General features: G+C 30.1%; 1 protein-coding gene across 1 annotated transcript in view; it reads right to left on the bottom strand.

Annotated features, from left to right (window-relative positions):
* Positions 1-13,859, bottom strand: part of LOC145285800 (uncharacterized) — a 271,389-nt gene extending 257,530 nt beyond the window's left edge. The window contains exon 1 of the mRNA XM_080134177.1: positions 13,719-13,859. The gene's annotated coding sequence lies outside the window, so the exon portion shown is untranslated. The remainder of the gene's footprint in view (positions 1-13,718) is intronic.
* Between the last annotated feature and the right edge of the window lie 8,545 nt (positions 13,860-22,404).

The raw sequence follows: 22,404 nt of genomic DNA, 5'->3' as shown, positions 1-22,404 counted from the left end.
TGGTATTAAAAAGACAGTAACCACCATACATAGAAATATAATTTTCTTCCTGTTTTAATAATAATAATAATATTAATAATAATAATAATAATAATAATAATAATAATAATATTAATAATAATAATAATAATAATAATAATATAATAAATAATAATAATATAAACAATAATAATAATATAATAAATAATAATAATAATAATAATAATAATAAATAATAATAACAATAATATAAATAATAATAATAATAATAATAATATAATAAATAATAATAATATAATAAATAATAATAACAATAATATAAATAATAATAATAATATAATAAATAATAATAATATAATAAATAATAATAATATAATAAATAATAATAATATAATAATAATATAAATATAAATAATAATAATATCATAAATAATAATAATATAATAAATAATAATAATAATATAAATAATAATAATAATATAAATAAATAATAATAATAATATAATAAATAATAATCATATAAATAATAATAATAATAATAATATAAATAATAATAATAATAATAATAATATAAATAATAATAATAATAATAATAATATAAATAATAATAATAATAATAATAATATAAATAATAATAATAATAATAATATAAATATAAATAATAATATAATAAATAATAATAATATAATAAATAATACTAATAATATAAATAAATAAATAATAATAATATAATAAATAATAATAATATAAATAATAATAATAATAATAATAATATAAATAATAATAATAATAATAATATAAATAATAATAATAATAATAATAATAATAATATAAATAATAATAATAATAATAATATAAATAATAATAATAATAATAAAATAAATAATAATAATAATATAAATAATAATAATATGAATAATAATATAATAATATAATAAATAATAATAATAATATAATAAATAATAATATTAATATAATAATAATATAAATATAAATAATAATACTATAATAAATAATAATAATATAATAAATAATAATAATAATATAATAAATAATAATAATAAGATAAATAATAAAAATAATATAAAGATTAATAATAATAATATAATAATAATATAAATACTAATAATATAATAAATAATATTAATAATAATAATAATAATATAAATTCTAATAATAATAATAATAATAATAATATAATAAATAATAATAATAACATAATAAATAATAATAATAATAATAATATAAATATTAATAATATAATAAATAATAATATAATAAATAATAATAATAATAATATAAATAATAATAATAATAATAATAAATAATAATAATAATATAATAAATAATAATAATAGTAATAATATAATAAATAATAATAATAGTAATAATATAAATAATAATAATAATATAAATAATAATAATAATCATATAATAAATAATAATAATAAAATAAATAATAATAATAATATAATAAATAATAATAATAATATAAATAATAATAATAATATAAATAATAATAATAATAATATAATAATAATATAAATACTAATAATATAATAAATAATAATAATAATATAAATAATAATAATAATAATATAATAAATAATAATAATAATACATAATAAATAATAATAATAATAATAATATAAATATTAATAATATAATAAATAATAATAATATAATAAATAATAATAATAATATAAATAATAATAAAAATAATTATAATAATAAATAATAATAATAATATAATAAATAATAATAATAGTAATAATATAATAAATAATAATAATAGTAATAATAAATAATGATAATAATAATAATAATAATAATAAATAATGATAAAAATAATAATAATAATAATAATAATAATAATAATAAAAATAATAATAATAATAATAATATAATAAATAATAATAATATAATAAATAATAATAATAATAATAATATAAATAATAAGAATAATAATATAATAATAATATAAATAATAATAATAATATAAATAATAATAATATAATAAATAATAATAATAATGATAATAATAATAATAATATAAATAATAATAATAATAATAAATAATAATAATAATAATAATATAATAAATAATAATAATAATAATAAATAATAATAATAATAATATAATAAATAATAATAATAATGATAATAATAATAATATAAATAATAATAATAATAATAAATAATAATAATAATATAATAAATAATAATAATAATAATAATAATATAAATAATAATAATAATAATATAAATAATAATAATAATAATATAATAAATAATAATAATAATAATAATAATATAAATAATAATAATAATATAAATAATAATAATAATAATAATAATAATAATAATATAAATAATATAATAAATAATAATAATAATATAATAAATAATAATAATATAAATAATAATAATAATATAATAATAATAATAATAATAATAATAATAATATAATAAATAATAATAATAATAATATAAATAATAATAATAATATAATAATATAATAAATAATAATAATATAAATAATAATAATAATATAAATAATAATAATAATATAAATAATAATAATAATAATAATATAATAAATAATAATAATATAAATAATAATAATAATAATAATAATAATATAAATAATAATAATAATATAATAATATAATAAATAATAATAATATAAATAATAATAATAATAATACATAATAAATAATAATAATAATAATAATAATATAAATAATAATAATAAATAATAATAATAATAATAATATAAATAATAATAATATAAATAAATAATAATAATAATAATATAAATAATAATAATAATATAAATAATGATAATATTAATAATAATAATAATAATAATAATAATAATAATAATAATAATAATAATAATAATAATAATAATAATAATAATAATAATAAAATTACTACAGTTATATTACACAATCAAGGTAAGAATACAGGAGATTGAGTTCTGAATCTCACGAAGCTCACGCCCCGTTCCCGATATTTCAAAATACAATCACTGAGAGACAATGTGCGAATTTTTATACTGTGGGTAGAGTTTTACTCCGAAATATATAAATTATTTTCGTAATATTGCGTTGTTATTTGGGTTTCAAGCGCACCTGATGCGTATTATATACATATATATGTGTGTGTGTGTGTGCGTGTGTGTGTGTGTGTGTGTGTGTGTAATTTCATTTTATTTTCTTATTTCATTGATGCGTAACTTATGTTTCCTTGTCATACATCGTACACTCGTTTTCATTCATGTCCTTCTCGTATTTCTCGTATTTCTTTACATCGTAATACTTATTTTCCTTCATTCCAATTATTGCCCATCTTCTCTCTTTGTCACCTCAATTTTTTAATCCTATCCAAATATGCTTATCCTTCCCTCTCTTTTTTATATTCGCCCTCTTTCCCTTCACCCTATTTTATTTAAGCCTTTTGCATTTTGATTTATCTACGGCTCATGTCCATTGATTCCCAAGACGTTTAAATCTGTCGGGCTTTTGAGCCCACTTCTTTTCCGCGATGCAAATGCCCCCGAGTTGACTTTGGATTATTTATTCTAAGAACAGTTTTAATCTTGATCGCTGGATGCAAGAAAATCCATCTTTGTCATTTCCTTTTGATAAGAACATCTTCATCAGTTAGCCTGAAAGACAAAACTTTTCCCTCATCCGAACGACATTATAATGCTTTCGGATTAGTAACTCATATAATTAGAAAACGCGGCCAAAAACCAAGCAAACAACTTAACTAATCTTTGCTGAAAAGCAGACACAATCAATGTAACTTCCATGATTGTAACATCCGTTTTGCTGTTTTTTCCTGTCGACTAGATACACTGAACGTCACTTCCATGATTGTAATATCCGTTTTGCTGTTTTTTCCTGTCGACTAGATACACTGAACGTCACTTCCATGATTGTAATATCCGTTTTGCTGTTTTTTCCTGTCGACTAGATACACTGAACGTCACTTCCATGATTGTAACATCCGTTTTGCTGTTTTTTCCTGTCGACTAGATACACTGAACGTCACTTCCATGATTGTAACATCCGTTTTGCTGTTTTTTCCTGTCGACTAGATACACTGAACGTCACTTCCATGATTGTAACATGCGTTTTGCTGTTTTTTGCTGTCGACTAGATACACTAAACGTCACTTCCATAATTGTAACATCCGTTTTGCTGTTTTTACTGTCGACTAGATACACTGAACGTCACTTCCATGATTGTAACATCCGTTTTGCTGTTTTTTCCTGTCGACTAGATACACTGAACGTCACTTCCATGATTGTAACATGCGTTTTGCTGTTTTTTGCTGTCGACTAGATACACTAAACGTCACTTCCATAATTGTAACATCCGTTTTGCTGTTTTTACTGTCGACTAGATACACTGAACGTCACTTCCATGATTGTAACATCCGTTTTGCTGTTTTTTCCTGTCGACTAGATACACTGAACGTCACTTCCATGATTGTAACATCCGTTTTGCTGTTTTTGCTGTCGACTAGATACACTGAACGTCACTTCCATGATTGTAACATCCGTTTTGCTGTTTTTGCTGTCGACTAGATACACTGAACGTCACCTCCATGATTATAACATCCGTTTTGCTGTTTTCACTGTCGACTGGATACACTGAACGTCACATCCATAATTGTAACATCTGTTTTGCTCTTTTCATTGTCGACTAGATACACTGAACGTCACTTCCATAATTGTCACATCCGTTTTGCTGTTTTTGCAGTCGACTAGATATGCTGAAGTCACTTCCACAATTGCCATATTCGTTTTGCTGTTTTCACAATCATCGAATACAAAATGCTTACTTTAACCTCCTGATAGTTTGCAGAGACATTTATAAAGTTTAGTAGGGTATTTTCTATTATCCGTGTATATACATATATATATATATATATATATATATATAATTATTTTTTTACTATAATAATTAAATACCTACAGACACTAGTGTTTAATCCTTTCGGGGATCTTTAGTGCAGGGTGTCACGATTAATACCAGTTGAACGATTCGAACCCCACATCACGAGACATCTCTGGCTCGATTAGCGAAGACCTAATCCATTCGGCTACCATTAACCGCGTGAAATAACGTCGAATTTAAACATTTTAATTTTAAATGTTCATTTACGTCAGTCAGAGAGTGATCTAATCGTTATACGATGATCTATGCATAAGCTAAACTGACCGGCTTTAATTCAACTGAAAGTGCTCAACGATAAGAAACGAATTACTTAAAGGGGTTGTCATAATTATTTTTTTACTATGATAATTAAATACTTACAGACACTAGTGTTTAATCCTTTCGGGAATCTTCAGTGCAGGGTGTCACGATTAATACCAGTCGAACGATTCGAACCCCGCATCACGAGACATCTCTGGCTCGATTAGCGAAGACCTAATCCATTCGGCTACCATTAACCGCGTGAAATAGCGTCGAATTTAAACATTTTAATTTTAAATGTTCATATATATATATATATATATATATATATATATATATATATATATACACTGAACGTCACTGAACGTATATATATATATATATATATATATATATATATATATATATATATATATATATATATATATATATATACACTGAACGTCACTGAACGTATATATATATACTTATATGCACTATACTATATATATATATATATATATATACACTGAACGTCACTAAACGTATATATATACACTGAACGTATATATATATAAATATATATATATATATTATATATATATAGTTTTCTCTTTTTCAAATACGATTGTATACATTTTGCGCCACCGCCTTAAAACAAAACCAAATCCTTAAAATGAGTTGATGAAATAGAAAACATAATTGATTAAGGTATATGCATTACGTTTTCATCCATCAGCGACTAAGAAATTATACAGAATAATAGATCTTTATAGATACGACGTTCGTTCAATAAGTTTTCAGACTATTTTCGTACGGACACTTTTATTGATAATACACACATGAAACTCTGATCCCCTTCGAAGTAATCACCTCCGGCTGCAAGGCACTTGTACCGTTCCAATAATTTCTGGAAACCCCTATGGAAGTCCTCTTGTGTGAGCGTGTCAATGACCCTCGTCACAACCTCTTTCATCATTATTATCTCATAACGACAGCCTCTCAGGTTTTCCTTCAACTTAGGGAATAATCAAAAGTCACAGGAAAAAAAGTCTGAACTACAGGGAGGCTAAGAAACTGTTTTAATGTCAATTGTAGTCAAATAGTTTGTGACAAAGATGGAGTTGTGAACTGGTGCACTGGGACAAACTATTTATATATGTATATATAAAATAAAATAAATTTGTATAAAGAACTTAATAAATCTTATAAAATAGTCCCTCCTAAGACTTTAGATTCCATTAATTCTGAAACTAAACTTTTACTGATTTCTATGAATATTCATAACTTCCCTGAAATAATTTCTCCGGGTACCCCTAGATTCACCCTCAAGAATCATAAACCTAATTTCTATGACAACTCCTCCATCAGATTGATCTGCCCATCTAACTCTGGCTTAGGTGCTATAAGCAAATATATCTTAGATAGAATCACCCCTTCTATTAAAGAAATGATAAGTTTCCCTCTTTGGCTAAATTCGGATTTAGTAATTAATTGGTTTGTCTCCCTCTTTAATTTCATAACCTTTGCCATCCAAAATTATTATCAATCAATTTCTTTTAAATAAGGCTCTAATCTTTGCTAAAAGAAATTCTGACTTAACTAATTTAGAAATTAAATTAATTCTTCTAGCGAGAAAGTCTCTTATACAATTTAACAATAAGCTTTGGACTAGAAAGGACTCCCCTGATAATTTTGACATCTTGATGGATATTCTGACTCTCCATAAGTTACCGATTTAGTGGGACTCTTCTTACTGAAAGAACTTAAATGCCACTTTAAACATATCCAAGGGGACATTTATAGAGATGATGCCCTTTTTACTACAACAGCCAGGCCAAGACAGTACAACAAAACAATTAAAAAATTACATAAATTCTTTAATAACTTTGTCCTTTCTATAATTATCGAACCAAACAAAAAACTTCAAATTTTCTAGATGTTACACTTAATCTTATCATCGAAACTAATAGCCTCTATCATAAACCTAACCTTACGCTTTTATACTTCCATAAATCTTCTAACCACCCCAACTCAATTATAAAATCTATAGTACCATCCGTCTCTAGAAGAATTTCTGCTCTTTCTGCTGATAAAAAAACCTTTTAATCAAAATGCTACTTTCTTCAATAATGCCTTATGGAACTCAGGACACAAAGAAACAATTAAATACAACTATTATGCTCCTTCTGCAAGCCGCCTTAAATCTGTAATCACACACAATATGACTCATAAGAAACCAGTTCAAACAACAAGATCTGCCGCTATCAATAACAATGAACCAGCCTACATATATAATCCAAACCAAAATACTAATCGCAATGCCTCTAACCCACCCAGTCGCATCAGGAGAAAGAAAAATATTTGGTTTAATCCTCCATTTAGCGTAAATGTCAAAACTAATATACCTAAGGAATTCATCAACATTGTACAAAACTCTTTCAAATACCTACACAGATATAGTTCTATTTTCAATAAAGACTCAATCAGGGTTTCTTATTCAACAATGCCTAATTTAGCACAAAGAATCTTAACATCTAATAACAAAAAAATTAAATCAGCCCAAAAAATCCCTTTCCCAATTAAACCCAAAACTAACTGTAATTGTAATAACAAACATCTTTGCCCACTCAATAATGATTGCATCCATAAAGATGTTATATATTCATGCACATTTACTGAGCTCCTACGCAATCCTCTCATAACAGACACTAATATTTCGTCTTCAAGTTATCCTTCTTCCCATCCTCCATCTGATATAGTTACTAATCCAATATACCACTCGAGCAGCCCCTTCATCTACAATCATACAACTAGCAATAATAATAATGATAATAATAATAACATTATTAATGAGAATGATAATAATTCTCCTAACAGCCATCCTAACACTAACAACACTCATTATCCCCTCCAAAATAGTCCTAATACAATCATTGTCCCACCATTTGTTGAACACTATAAACAAAATTCAAACTATTTAACTAATACAAATCAGCAAATTAATATTAATATCAGACCTCGAGCTTTTAATAAAGTACATATATCGACGCTGCTTCAACATTAATTAAAAAAGAATATCAAACCACATTTCTTCTTTTAACAACCATAATTCTAATAATAACCAAGGAACTTCTCTAACCACTTTAATTTAAAAAAAACTTAACTCTAATAATACCCCTTCTCAATCAAATGGACTATCATAAAAAAAGTTAAGTCTTATACTCCAGGCTCTAAGTCATGTCGTCTCTGCACAAGCGAAGCTATAACTATAATTACTTCCCCTCAAAGTAACAATATAATAAATTCTAAAAACGAACGGATCTCGTTCCGTAAACATAAGTCCAAATTTAATTATGGTAATTTTGAAATTACATAGTTATCATTTTAACTTTTCAGATAGATATATAATTTTTCTTAAACTTTATCGTTTTTTCTACATACTTTCTTAATACTTTATAATTTAATAATCCTTTATTTTAATTTTTTATTTCTTCTTTGCTTGGCCGGTTTTTTATCTGCAATTTCCGTTTTAGTCTTTAAATATTCCTATCTATCTAATATATCAATCTACCCACACATCTATATCCTGTATGTATATTTCCTTATATTTTACTATATGCATTTACTTACATACTTACTTGCTTTATCCTAAATTTGAAGATACCAGCCATCCTATCCCCTTAAAAAAAATTTTATTTTTTATTTTATATTTTATTTTATTTATTTATTTATTATTTATTTATTTATTAATTAATTTATTCCATTTAGTGTCTTTTAACAACTCTTGCTAACATTTTCTTTAGTAATAACATGTACATTTCAGTTGACCTCTTTTTTGCCCTATATTTTTTCGCGTCTTTTAACATCTTTTTGTCTGGGTCATTTTGACATTTGCTTTTCTATTTCATATTTAATTCTATCGCCATTTAATTTATTTTCCTCTTCTTCTTCCCTGATCTTTCTTATTTATATTATGTCTCGGCAGCCGTGTGAAAAGCATATCTTATTTTTCTTTTATTAATATTATTGGAATTTTTCCCATTTTCCTTGTACATATTTGTGAATTATTCCATGGATTTCGGCCTTTTGGATTATTTTGGACCATCTTCCAATTACGTGATTTCCTTAGATTTTACTTGTGCAAATGGAAATTCAATTAAATTTCTTTGAGTTTTATTTTTGGATTTTACCGTCATTGGATTATTTACCTTTCACCAGATTATCCATTCACGTGAAATCACCTTTTTCTTCAGCATATTCCCTCTGCTTCACTTTTTGTTAACAAGTGAGATCTTTAACTTACTTGCAATTTCATAAAATACTTTTGTATCCAAAATCCGATCCCGCACTTTGCTAATTCCTACCCTTTGATGAGAAGGAAAGTATTTCTTCGGAACTCCGCGGATTAAGGACTATCCACTTATCAAGTGTTCCCTTTTCAGATTAAATATGTTTTAACTCTTTTTCAGATTGTTTTTAACATGTTTTATTAACTGTTTGCTCTTATATATATATATATGTATATGTATATATATATATATATATATATATATATATATATATATATGTGTGTGTGTGTGTGTGTGTGTGTGTGTGTGTGTGTGGTTGGTGTTACTGTATACATAGATTCGAAAATGTTGTCAAAAAACAAATATATAACAAATAAATGTTATCAAAGGTAAGATAAGTTACTTTTCTACCTAATTGAATATTTTTTTAGCGTTTTTATTTAATGTAACGTGTTTATTCGGCTCGAAAACATAGTGTTTACCGATGTATTTGAAAAATGCAAACGGCGGTGGACTCTGTGTTGAATACGTAAATTTGGGAAAATGAGTTAAAACTAAAAACTGTACAAAGTGCTGTTAGAAACCCACCGAACATCTATCAACCTATGTTACAGTAATATATATTGAGTGGGTTTCTAACGATATTTTCTATAGTTCTTTAGTTTTAACAAAACAAAAACAGTCAAATACCTTTAGCCAGGATCGAAACCCGACCGCCCAAATGACAGTCAGGCTTCTTACCATATCGTTATTCGGCTGCTGTTGTGTGGGTAGTGAATTAACGATATTTTGACATCGTCCAAATGCCTACGCTTGATTTGTTTACACAAAGAGCGTCGCTTAATACGCTACTGATATATATATATATATATATATATATATATATATATATATATATATATGTTTAAAGAAAAAATAGAAAAAACCGAATGAAATTATTCAAAAATCAACGTTTCGTCCTTGTTTCAGAGGACATCCTCAGGATAATTGAAATAAAAATGTGAGAAAAGAAAAAGTCATAGATCGTGCGAAAAAAGACAGTTTTTAAATCCAACCCATGTCGGGAAAGGACGAATCTGTGTGCGTATGGGAAGGTTGGGTTGTTTGATGTCTATATATACACTTTTAAAAATGCATTAAAATAAATATGTACATTTTTTTTTTCTTTCTTCTGCGAAACTACTCATTTTCCTGAAACATTCAAGGAAAAACGGCTAGCCAGGATCCACCCTGATACCTTGCTCTTTGATTATTATTTTCCCTATGCTAGGGGTTAATAATCAAAGAGCAAGGTATCAGGGTGGATCCTGGCTAGCCGTTTTTCCTTGAATGTTTCAGGAAAATGAGTAGTTTCGCAGAAGAAAGAAAAAAAAAATGTACATATTTATTTTAATGCATTTTTAAAAGTGTATATATAGACATCAAACAACCCAACCTTCCCATACGCACACAGATTCGTCCTTTCCCGACATGGGTTGGATTTAAAAACTGTCTTTTTTCGCACGATCTATGACTTTTTCTTTTCTCACATTTTTATTTCAATTATCCTGAGGATGTCCTCCGAAACAAGGGCGAAACGTTGATTTTTGAATAATTTCATTCGGTTTTTTCTATTTTTTCTTTAAACATAACGTCAACCACCGCTGGTATATTTTCTCATTCCTTATATATATATATATATATATATATATATATATATATATATATATATATATATATATATATATAGAGAGAGAGAGAGAGAGAGAGAGAGAGAGAGAGAGAGAGAGAGAGAGAGAGAGAGAGAGAGATGTGTGTATATATATATAATTAGATTTCATCCAACAACACTTTATTATCAGAAAAAATTTTCAGTCCATTTCGAAAATATATTTTGTCTCGTGTACAAAATATCATGAACACTTACTATGAATAGGCTTCATGGGTATACATTCACCACAATCACCTTACTTACTGATAAAGAAAAATTGAAAATTACTAGAAATATTTGAAATAATTATTTGATATTATAACAGACGTACAGAAATATTATCATTATTGCTACAAAAATAATTTGTCATTTCCAATAGCTTTTTTATCAGCGATGTGTGACTATTCGCCAAATAGCTTAAGACGTCAAGATTCGTAAAGTCTCTTTGGAAACTATTATTCATGGCCATTTGGATATTAATAAGTTGTCTGGCAGATGGATTCCCAAGTTTCTGATAGCTTTACAGAAACGCATCACGTGCTCGAGGATGAACTTGGTGATGTGCCAAAAAGATGAGTCAAAGTTTTTTTTTTTAAAACTGATTATTAGGGATATGACAACAGCATATTCTTTTCATTGTTTTGACTCTCGAGTATATATCCGACACAGTTAGATACAGTTAATCCACTGAGAACCACATCACTCTATATAACAGCATATAGGATATCAACGGATACACACTCGAGAGTCAAAACAATGAAAAGAATATGCTGTTGTCATAGCCCTAGTGATTACTTGATTTTATCACTATGGTTCAGAGATCAAAGCGCAGTTAATGCAGCCTACTGCGGCTATGATGAGGTAATGGTACCCCAATTACAGAAGCCTATTATGCTGCACTTTTGAGGAAATTAAGAGAAGTTATCAAAATTAAGAAGTACTTCAGCTAATTTTTCCTCCTTCTGCAAGACAACACTCCTGTTCGCACATGTCCACATACCAGAAGCCCAGGCGTGTGTGGCTTTGAAATTTCACCATCCACTTTTATTCCTCTCACCTTTTACCCTCTGATTTCACCTCTTTCCAGCAATGGAGTTGTTTTTGAAAGAAAAGCGTTCCCCACATAATGCAGCGTTGCTTTCTGAAGTTACGTCGTGGTTGGAGGACGAATCTTGGTGGACCACAAATGTTAGAGAATGGATAGAGAGAGAGAGAGGGGGAGGGAGATATGTGAATTATAGTGTAGACACGTTGACCGGAAGTTAAGATCAGCTGATTTGATTGCGTGTGAGTCATGTGATCAGGTTAGCTGAATCGTGGAGATTTGGTTGGGACTTGGAAGAGAGAAGACGGCTTCGCCGTTGTCTCCTCCCCTTCGCTAGGGGTGGGGAACAAACGCTGACGTGGTAGAAATAAGACCTCGAAGAAAAAGACAACACAGGCCAAATTCACTTTCCACCTTCTGCAAGACATCTGGGAAAGTGAAATAAACTATAGAACCAAATTCTTGTCTTGGTGTGAAATAAATCTTCGTCCCCAAAAACAGGTATCAAGTCTCCCTCCCAAACGAGAATTTCCAGATGGACCAACAAAATGGCAGAAGGTATGTTCAAATGACATGTCACACACATATTCACACTTAACAGCATGTGAACATATATAATAGAAAGACCACTAGATGATCAAACACAACGGCATTAACTCTGATAAGATAACCAAACACGCAATCTTTTATAAACAGACACGTTTTAATATATCATCTCCATTCCAATTTCAACCAATATACAACAAACGCTCATTTTATAAATAGACAACGTAACACAAAAATGCTTTGCAGAGCTGTATTAAAAACAATATGTGGAATGCCTAACTCTGGGGAGTTCTTATATAAAGAAAGACTAATAACTGTGCCAAGTTTCGTTGCTCTACTTCTATGAGAATTGGACATTACTTATTGAACGCTCCTCGTATATATATACTTGTTATTAATATCCGGAAGGTTTCCTGGAGTGTTTTCAGTAATCAATAGCGCTTTATTTGGTAGGTTTTCAGCAAAAAAAAAAGTGCGGCACTTCTTCAGATGTAACAGCAGTATTCCATCTGTGTTTTAGATAGATAGATAGATAGATAGATAGATAGATAGATAGATAGATAGATAGATAGATAGATAGATAGATAGATGAAAGGATCGAAAGAAAGAATAGTAAGAACATTTCAGAAACGATATAAGTAGAACTAAAATCTAAAAAAGAAAAGAAGCAAAACATAACACCAGACTAAAATACCAAAATCTAAAATCAACGAGGAATATAAGAGAGAGAGAGGGAGGGAAGAAAGGCGCGAAAGATAGAGGGTACACAAGAGTAAGAGCGCGTGAGAGAGAGAGAGAGAGAGAGAGAGAGAGAGAGAGCATGCGAGAGAGGGAGACGGGGAAACACTTGAAAATAGAGGAAGAAAGAGGGGCGGGTTTGCACACAATCGGCCGCCACTAGTAAATACGTAGAGAAAAGTGCGTAAGGGTCAGGCGGATTTAAGACGCGGAAACGTATCATTGACTAATCTTACCTGGACATTGTCGGTGTTTTCTTGAAATGCTGGATTATCCGCTGAGAGCATCTCATCTTGAGACTTTACCTTTAAACTGGCCGAAGAATTACGGGCGAGCAGGGCTTTGTATAATCAGACGCGGCACAGACACAGATAATGATAGAAAGTACATCGGGGAAAGACCAGATCGCGTAAACAAAGGAAAAGAAACGCGTTACGAGAGAGAAGGTGAAGATGAAGAGAGAAAAAAAGAGACAGAGAGAGAGAGGTGAGTGACAGATACAGTTATAAAAATAAAACAAGAGTGGGTTGTAAAACCACATACAATTAGAGAGTTATATGCATCAAGGTACCTGCGTGTATATATGTGTGTGACTGTGTGAGTGCGTATGTGTGTGTATGTGCGTGTGTGTTTATGTGTGTGTATGTGCATGTGTGCGTGTGTGGGTGATTGTGTGTGTTTCTATGTGTGTGTGTGTGTGTGCGTGTGTGTGTGTGTGTATGTGTGTGTGTGCATGTGTGCGTGTGTGTGTGATTTAAGCCTCGTACGTAAGCTGTTTACGCTTTCTTTTCTCCTCTGGCGAAGAGATATGTACACACACTGTGTTAGTAAATAAATTTGTATGATTGAAATTTCTTTCAATATTGTAATTATTCTTTAGTGCATAGACCGTTCCCACAAATTGCACTGCCATAGGCCTCCAGCACAAGCAAACTACAAAATCCTCCACATTTTTTTTAAATTCCATTTTCACCCCAAACAAGCACAGTGCTAGCTTGAAGTAGGGGGCATACTATCGGGGTAATAAGTTGCAAGGACATTATGAAGGGAGATGAGCAGCAAGATGTCTGTTCACATTACACTTGAACTTCTGCATGTCAGTACAGTTGGGAAAGCCGAATCCCGTAAAGAAGTTCCAAATTCTAGCAGTTCTGGGGAAGAAACTATTGGAGTAGAAGACTTTCTTACACCTATGGATCTCTACTGTGTACGCGTGGTATTTGGCTGCTTGTCGGGTTTGTCGTGGGTATTTATGTTGAGTGTGTACAACTGCTTGTAGTTCGTCAGAGCATTTACCATTAAAATACTTGTAGAACAGACAGAGTGGTGTAACATTTCGTCGATGGGACAGAGGCTGAAGCCTAGATATCAGGTTGGCGATTATTTTTTGAATCCTGTCCAGGAGTGAGAGATTAGTAGCAGATGCACCAGCAAAAATGTGACAACAATACTCCATACATGGGCGAATGATTATAGAGGTACCGGATACTTTCAGACGTAAGTAGCTTTCTAGCACAGTAGAGATAGCTTACCTTTTTTGCAGCGGCCTTGGCAATGCTCTCAATGCATCTGTTCTCAACGCATGTGAATGTTAGGCCGAGGAGTTTAATATATATATAAATATATATATATATATATATATATATATATATATATATATATATATATATATATATATATATATATATATATATATAGGATTGATCTGTACTTTGCTTGAAGCATTGTGTGGGATAGGTGTGTAGTAGAGATTTAGAAGGCTGTCACAATGTGAGGAGTGATGTTGGTAAGAGAAGACGAGACCAATCTAACATGCTTTGAATCGATCTGTTACGTCCATCATTTGAAAATGGAATTTTCCCGAAATTAATAATGGAATTTGTCGCAGACATAACAAATAAGACATTTCACCAATACAACTGAATAAATATATGTATATATAAAATATATGTATGTACTTATTGATTTGTAAATCGCCACTTGTTCTCGTCTTCTCTTACCAACAACGACTATATTTCACTCCTCGCATTGTGACAGCCTTCTAAATCTCTACATATATATATATATATATATATATATATATATATAAATCTCTACATATATATATATATATATATATATATATATAGGTGTGTGGGTGCGGAAAATATGCTTAATCAATTATATTTCGCCCTTTATTTATACCAATCCTTTTATTTATGAAGCTCGATGTATATTGAATGCAGCAACAGAGCATATACAAATAAATGACAAAACGTGTATATTCCAAATTGCAAAATGTTGTTCAATATGAACAACATCTTGGGAAATCGATTTTGACCAAAGTTAACACTTTTATACAACCTAACATCACAACTGCGTTCGAGAAGTTTTATCATCGGCACGCAGAAAAAACCCTGGCGTCTAAAATCAATAGTAGATTCTTTTATAAGTTAGGAGCGCGTTCGAAATGAATGTTTTTTAGAGCATAGTTGAAACATGATACTTGACGTTTGCATTTTAAACTTTAAGTGAAGCCATTATTTACAGATAATTTTATAAACACAGCAGAAGATTCTCTACAGTGCAATGTAAACTACAATGTATTTTGGACTAAATCACAGCAGGAAGGTATATAAAGTTTCCTCTCGGTACACTGCGAGAGGGATCTCCAACTAGAGCAGGCAATCAATCTGGACGATGTCATCGATATCGATGACAATAAAGGTATGGGAGTGTGGAACATTTGTTCATCCTTATTCAATCCCGGACAACATCGATGATAAATAAATTAAAATAACGGCTTCGATTATCGATTATCGGTAATTATCGGGGATATTCTGAGACATAACTTAACTAAGATCACTCCCAGACTGAAGGTCTGTTCAGTCGTTTCGGAGTCTATAAGAAACGAACTCACATACACACACACACACACACACATTTAAATAGTTGCATTTATATAATTGTAGATCACTTGGATTTGTTCTAGAAATCAGATCATCAGGTGGTCGATAAGCGAAATTAGAACTATTACGACCTGTAGAATCGCAGAGTTTATGATGAAGGCTAATTCCGTTAGATCTGCCGAATTCTTTCTATGCACTTGTATGAATGCAGTCTTCAAGCAAAACTCTGGGTTATCTTTAACATTTAAACTCGGTCATAGCAGACAAATGTTACGTCACACATTTCGATGCCCCTTTTTTTTATTTGCGCCCGTTTCGATTTTAACGGGTTTTTATTTTTAGTTTAACGTATTAATCGAAGAAGTCGTTGTACCAGCATCAGAACATTGTTTTCTATATCTAATATATAAAAGACTATATGTCTGTTTGTCTGTCTCCATATTTTCAAATTCTAAAATTTATAAACTAAATAGATGATGGCTGCTTGACCGGGTTCGAATCTCCCGATCAGCGATAATCGTGACACCCTGCACTGATGGTTCTCGAGCGGATAAAACACTAGTCTCTATGGGTATTTAAAAATTATTATAGCAATAATTATATATATATATATATATATATATATATATATATATATATATATATATATATATATATATATATATATATAGTTACGAATATTACTGGCAGTATATGTGAATACATGTTTCTGCTGTAACTCATATAGATAGACATCTTTTTATGCCTAATCTTCTTTGAAAACTTTGAAAATTTTGGTTTTAAAAAAAAGATTAACTCTGGAAAAACTGAGTTGCAGCAGAAACAGGTACACACATGTGTAACCAGTAATATTTGTATAATAAAAAATACTATAATTATGCTCTGCTTGTCATTGACCAATTTTTGAGAAACAGAAAAGTTTCAGTGGATTTACATTCTAGTAAACCTCAACGATACAACCATTATATATATATATATATATATATATATATATATATATATATATATATATATATATATATATATATATATAAATGAGTTAAAAAGAGTCTTCAAAAATAGATTCTGATTTGCGAAAGGTTAGGAAAAGAGGGTTAGGGTTAGGGTTAGGGTTAGGGTTAGGAAAAGAGGGTTAGGGTTAGGGTTAGGGTTAGGGTTAGGAAAAGAGGGTTAGGGTTAGGGTTAGGGTTAGGGTTAGGAAAAGAGGGTTAGGGTTAGGGTTAGGGTTAGGGTTAGGGTTAGGAAAAGAGGGTTAGGGTTAGGGTTAGGGTTAGGGTTAGGAAAATAGGGTTAGGGTTAGGGTTAGGGTTAGGGTTAGGAAAAGAGGGTTAGGGTTAGGGTTAGGGTTAGGAAAAGAGGGTTAGGGTTAGGGTTAGGGTTAGGAAAAGAGGGTTAGGGTTAGGGTTAGGGTTAGGGTTAGGGTTAGAAAAAGAGGGTTAGGGTTAGGGTTAGGGTTAGGAAAAGAGGGTTAGGGTTAGGGTTAGGGTTAGGGTTAGGAAAAGAGGGTGCAGCTGTAAAGAAATAGCTGTATTTTGGAGCAGCCCTGTCAAATGAACATGAGGAGGCAGTAATAGGAATTTCTATTGACACGAACGTATGAACACTGAACTTGAATGCCTACTAGACACTATCCCCAAGTGTCTAAGGCCTCTCTGTACAGGGGTTTGCCAGAACAATCTGGCATGACGATACTTTTTCCATAGAAGTAAACCCTGACCAAATATTCAAAATCACATAGTATTCGCAGCCCAAATAAGATCTCCTCACTACGGCTACCCCACAGCTTTTCCGAGGAATGGTGCACCTTCTCCAAGTGATATTACCTCAAGTAATAGCACGAAGCTGGATACTCCACCAGACTAGATAAATTCTTGTCCTAGAATCCAGTAAGACCATGAGACCAACATGAAAGATATACTACAACGTATAAAAATTGGTTAATTGGGGAGAGGAAAATTATGTTCTCAATTTCTTTACTAACTCAGTGCTTGAGAGATAAAGAACTTTAATGGAACATTCGAATATCAATGTATCTCATATAGAGTTCAAGTGTTAGCCCCTGGTTGTGGGCCCCTTGGTTTCTGAGAACTTCGACTGAAGTAAAATAAAACAATAAAGGTTCCCCATTATAAGTGATCTTATGGATCATTTTTTCGTAATTTTTGGAATCTCTACTAATTTCGACATGCCATGTAAGTATGTAATAATGTTTTCACCTGAAATGCGTTGGTTTAAAAGTTCACTAATCAACACTATCACTAAAAATGTTTCCTAACGCTACAACACGATGAATGACCAAAATAGGTCAAGTTGCTAAAACTCGTGGAAGCGTTGTCAACGCGTGGATTCGCTGTTAATAGTTTTGCTCGCGTTTCGCGACCAGGAAATAATGAAGTGTTAGCAACAGTGTCCATTTTTGTTTGGGCAGTCGAGTAGATGAAGGCCGGATCTACTTTCGCAGGAAGCTCTCGCTGACACAATCAATGTTATTCATTCAGAAGCCATAGCTCGGTTTGAGATTCGCCAGCATTCCCCTCCACCGTTATGAACATCAGTGGCTTTTTCAGTTTCTTTCTTTTTTATCTTGCGCATCCGTCCTGGCGTTCGTATACGTACCCCACCCACGTTTATTCGTTCACGGCTAACCAATGTTCGTTATAAATTGTTATAACTTGCATTAAGTTAGGGTGAACGAACTTTATGTGCAAAGAGCTGAGAACTGTCGTTCTGTGGGGCAGTGTGCATTGCAATTAGAGATCAGAGTTGTGAGAGGTGTGAGGGGAGAGGGAGATTGAGGTGGGGAAAATAAAATAAGAGCTTATAAGAGAAAGGATCGAAAGTGGTGAGACGGGGGTAGAGAGATTGTTTGATGGACCAAAGGAAAATGTGAGGAAAAAAATAGATAGAGGGCAGAGAGAAGATCTGTTTAAAATCTAGGCTAGATTTAATTCAGTTTTGTTACCGTGACATAAGGCGAAGAAGAAGAAGAAGAAGAAGAAGAAGAAGAAGAAGAAGAAGAAGAAGAAGAAGAAGAAGAAGACCAGCGAGTACTGTCGACGAAGTGGGCGTACTATGGGTATTAAAGAATACCCCAGATCACGTGACACTGGTAAGGGGTTACGGTTACGGTTACGGTTCAGGTTAGGGTTAGGGTTAGGAGGATGATGCTATGTTTTTTTATATTTTTTTGTTCAGTTCCGAAGAAAAAAAAATAGTAACAAAAGAAAATCTTTTTCCTGTGGCAAGATATATCAATTCATATTTAGTAACGTAATGCCAAAACACAATATCGTTATAAACGGTTACTTGTATACAATTAATTGAACACAAGTCGTTATGTTAGTCATAGTTGGTGTAATAGTACTGAGATGCGAGTATGCCAAAATAGAATCGTATATTTCCAAAATTAATTAGATTGGAATTTTGCAATTAAAAGTTGAGTAAAACCTATGTTTTTTTTATGTACTAATGGGTCAGCTCAAGGTTCATAAGCCACTCGAGGATCACGGTCAATGAGTTTGGTGGACGGTGAGAAAAACGCCGTGGTGATTGGTAACGATGTTTGAAATTGTGTAAAATTTGATTATTTAAAAGGATGGCCCAACAAGAATTTGTTTATATTCGACTTTAAAACAATCATGCTGTAATCAGCAGAGAAGTATGCACATGGTCTTGTGTTCCACGTGTAACATATCGCGGACTGTCGTTTAATTGTAATGGACTTCCATTTCTTGTAAAAAAATAAATTTTACCAAGAATTCTTGATAAGTTTTGGTTTGGGTTTCGATTATAACTGATGGCACTCAAGCCATATATTGTTTCATAAATAATGTTACCAAGAAGTCTTCATATGTTTTAGTTTCGGTTTCGATTCAAGCTGATGCACCCAAGCCATATGGATATATATTTTTATTTTTATTGAAATCGCAACTTTATAATATATAAAAATCGATAGAACATTAACTCTAAAATACTACATACGAAATCTACGAAATTAAAATATATTTAAGCGTACTTTACGACCGGGCTATGTTTAGACGAATGTACAAAAAAGCTGCAATAATATCAGAGCGTCTCCATTTACGCTGAACATCTACAGAATGTCAACATCAATATATTACATATGAATGAGTCCCCTGTGGAATTTCCACAGGTCCCGCTACTGAAAGTATGATACGACTTATAAAATTGAGTACAGACTAAGATCGAGGTGCGAGCGTAGGAAGAAACTCAATATGAAAGGACAAGGAAAAGACACTTTCTGAAAAAGAAAAGAGTCGCGGTTAGATTAGAAGTAGAATAGAATTATAAAAGAAGTAGGAGGAGGAGAAGACTAGAAAACATCGGAAATGCGATTAAACGGAGTAAGTCGGCAAGTACGAACAAAGCAAGTTTCCTTGGCATATGAAAAGCAGAATAATATACACCAAAGCGTAGAATAATCAATGACAGCAGCGAATCCATGGAAGATGAAGTTGCCCAACGAGGCTGGTGATAAAAAGACAAGATGATTAAAAATGCGAAAGTGCGAACGAGTCAACCAGAAAAGGGGAACGTGATTAACACGTACATTTCCTGATATTGACGTCATCGGCGTTTTAAAGAAAGAGGAGGGGGTGCGAAATATGGAAAATGAATGTGAGGTAATTCGCGATAAAACAAGTGGATTATTTGGGGGCGATAATAAGCGGCCCAACATGGCTGCTCCGAGGTGGCCATGTTAATATAGGGGAGTCGCAAACACGACGTGGTTCCATTGCCGCGATACTGAGCAAACTCACGACCACGTTAGACTTAAAACCTGAATGACGGGGGAAAAAACTCAAACTCAATTATCTAAAAAGAAACTACCACCTTTTTCTGTTTCTTTATATATATATATATATATATATATATATATATATATATATATATATATATATATATATATATATATATATATAATTATAAAACTCAAATAAGCTTGTAACGAGTGTTGTAGTCCAACATCCGGTTTCTGGTTGCGCATGCGTACATAAACAAATAATCAACGCGACAATAAAACGTATTGTTTTACTGTGTACGTTTTCAGCGTCCCAATTGTTTTGTTTTTTTTTGTTTTTGTTTTTTCGCGTTTAAATTATCCAAATAAACAATTGTTAATACTTTCTGCATTTTTTTTTTACATCGTTCATTTCCGTATTACGTTTAAGTTATTTTAACGTAATTTTCTTACAAATAAATCTACTTTAACCCATTGACAACCTTAAGAGCAATTTAAACGGCGATTTACCCACCGCCTTTTTTTTAATTTATTCTCCATTATTGAATACTCCTTTCTTAAAAAAACATTCATACATTTTCTTCTACACTACCAACATAAATTAAATAACTCCGAAAATATGTTTTTTTTTTATTTGCATTAAAAGATATATCAAAATTTGAATTTAACTTTAAGTATTATGGTATCTGTTCAGTGCACATTTACCTATAAATATGGCAAGCCACTTATAATTCAATGGCTGTAAGTTTTTTTCTTTTTTCAAAATTAATTAAATATAAACAGAACGACTCATAGAAATCTATCTATATTCTTTTTTCATTTTAATATACTTTCATAGATGTTTTTCTCTTATGTCAAAAAAAAACTATTTTCTTTACGTCACAAGAAAGTTTTTCGATAACTGAAAATATTCTATGCGACATTCATCTATCTGTTTGGGATGTCGGTAAACGTATCAATAACATCAATGTTGGATATAGAGACGTGGCGATGTACACTTTAAGGCAGAGGTGTGCACACACTCACATTCTAGAGTTGACTTATAATTTTGGTCCCATAAAAAAAGACCGGAATTGTAATTAAAACCAAAACAAAGAACCGTTTACATTCCAAAGTCAAAAGTTATGAATTGCGCAATGCAAAATAGAAAAGAAAGATGAAATGTCTTGATGTTTACAAATCCAGGAATGTCGATTTGTGACTATATAAGAGAAAAATACACAAAAAAAAACGAAAAGATCAGACACAGTAGCGAGCATGATTTGTCATATT

This window comes from Euprymna scolopes, chromosome 10 (assembly GCF_053919585.1).
Source record: "Euprymna scolopes isolate OS-2025 chromosome 10, ASM5391958v1, whole genome shotgun sequence".
Taxonomy (NCBI): Eukaryota; Metazoa; Mollusca; class Cephalopoda; order Sepiida; family Sepiolidae; genus Euprymna; species Euprymna scolopes.
This window is presented reverse-complemented; position numbering and strand designations above follow the sequence as displayed.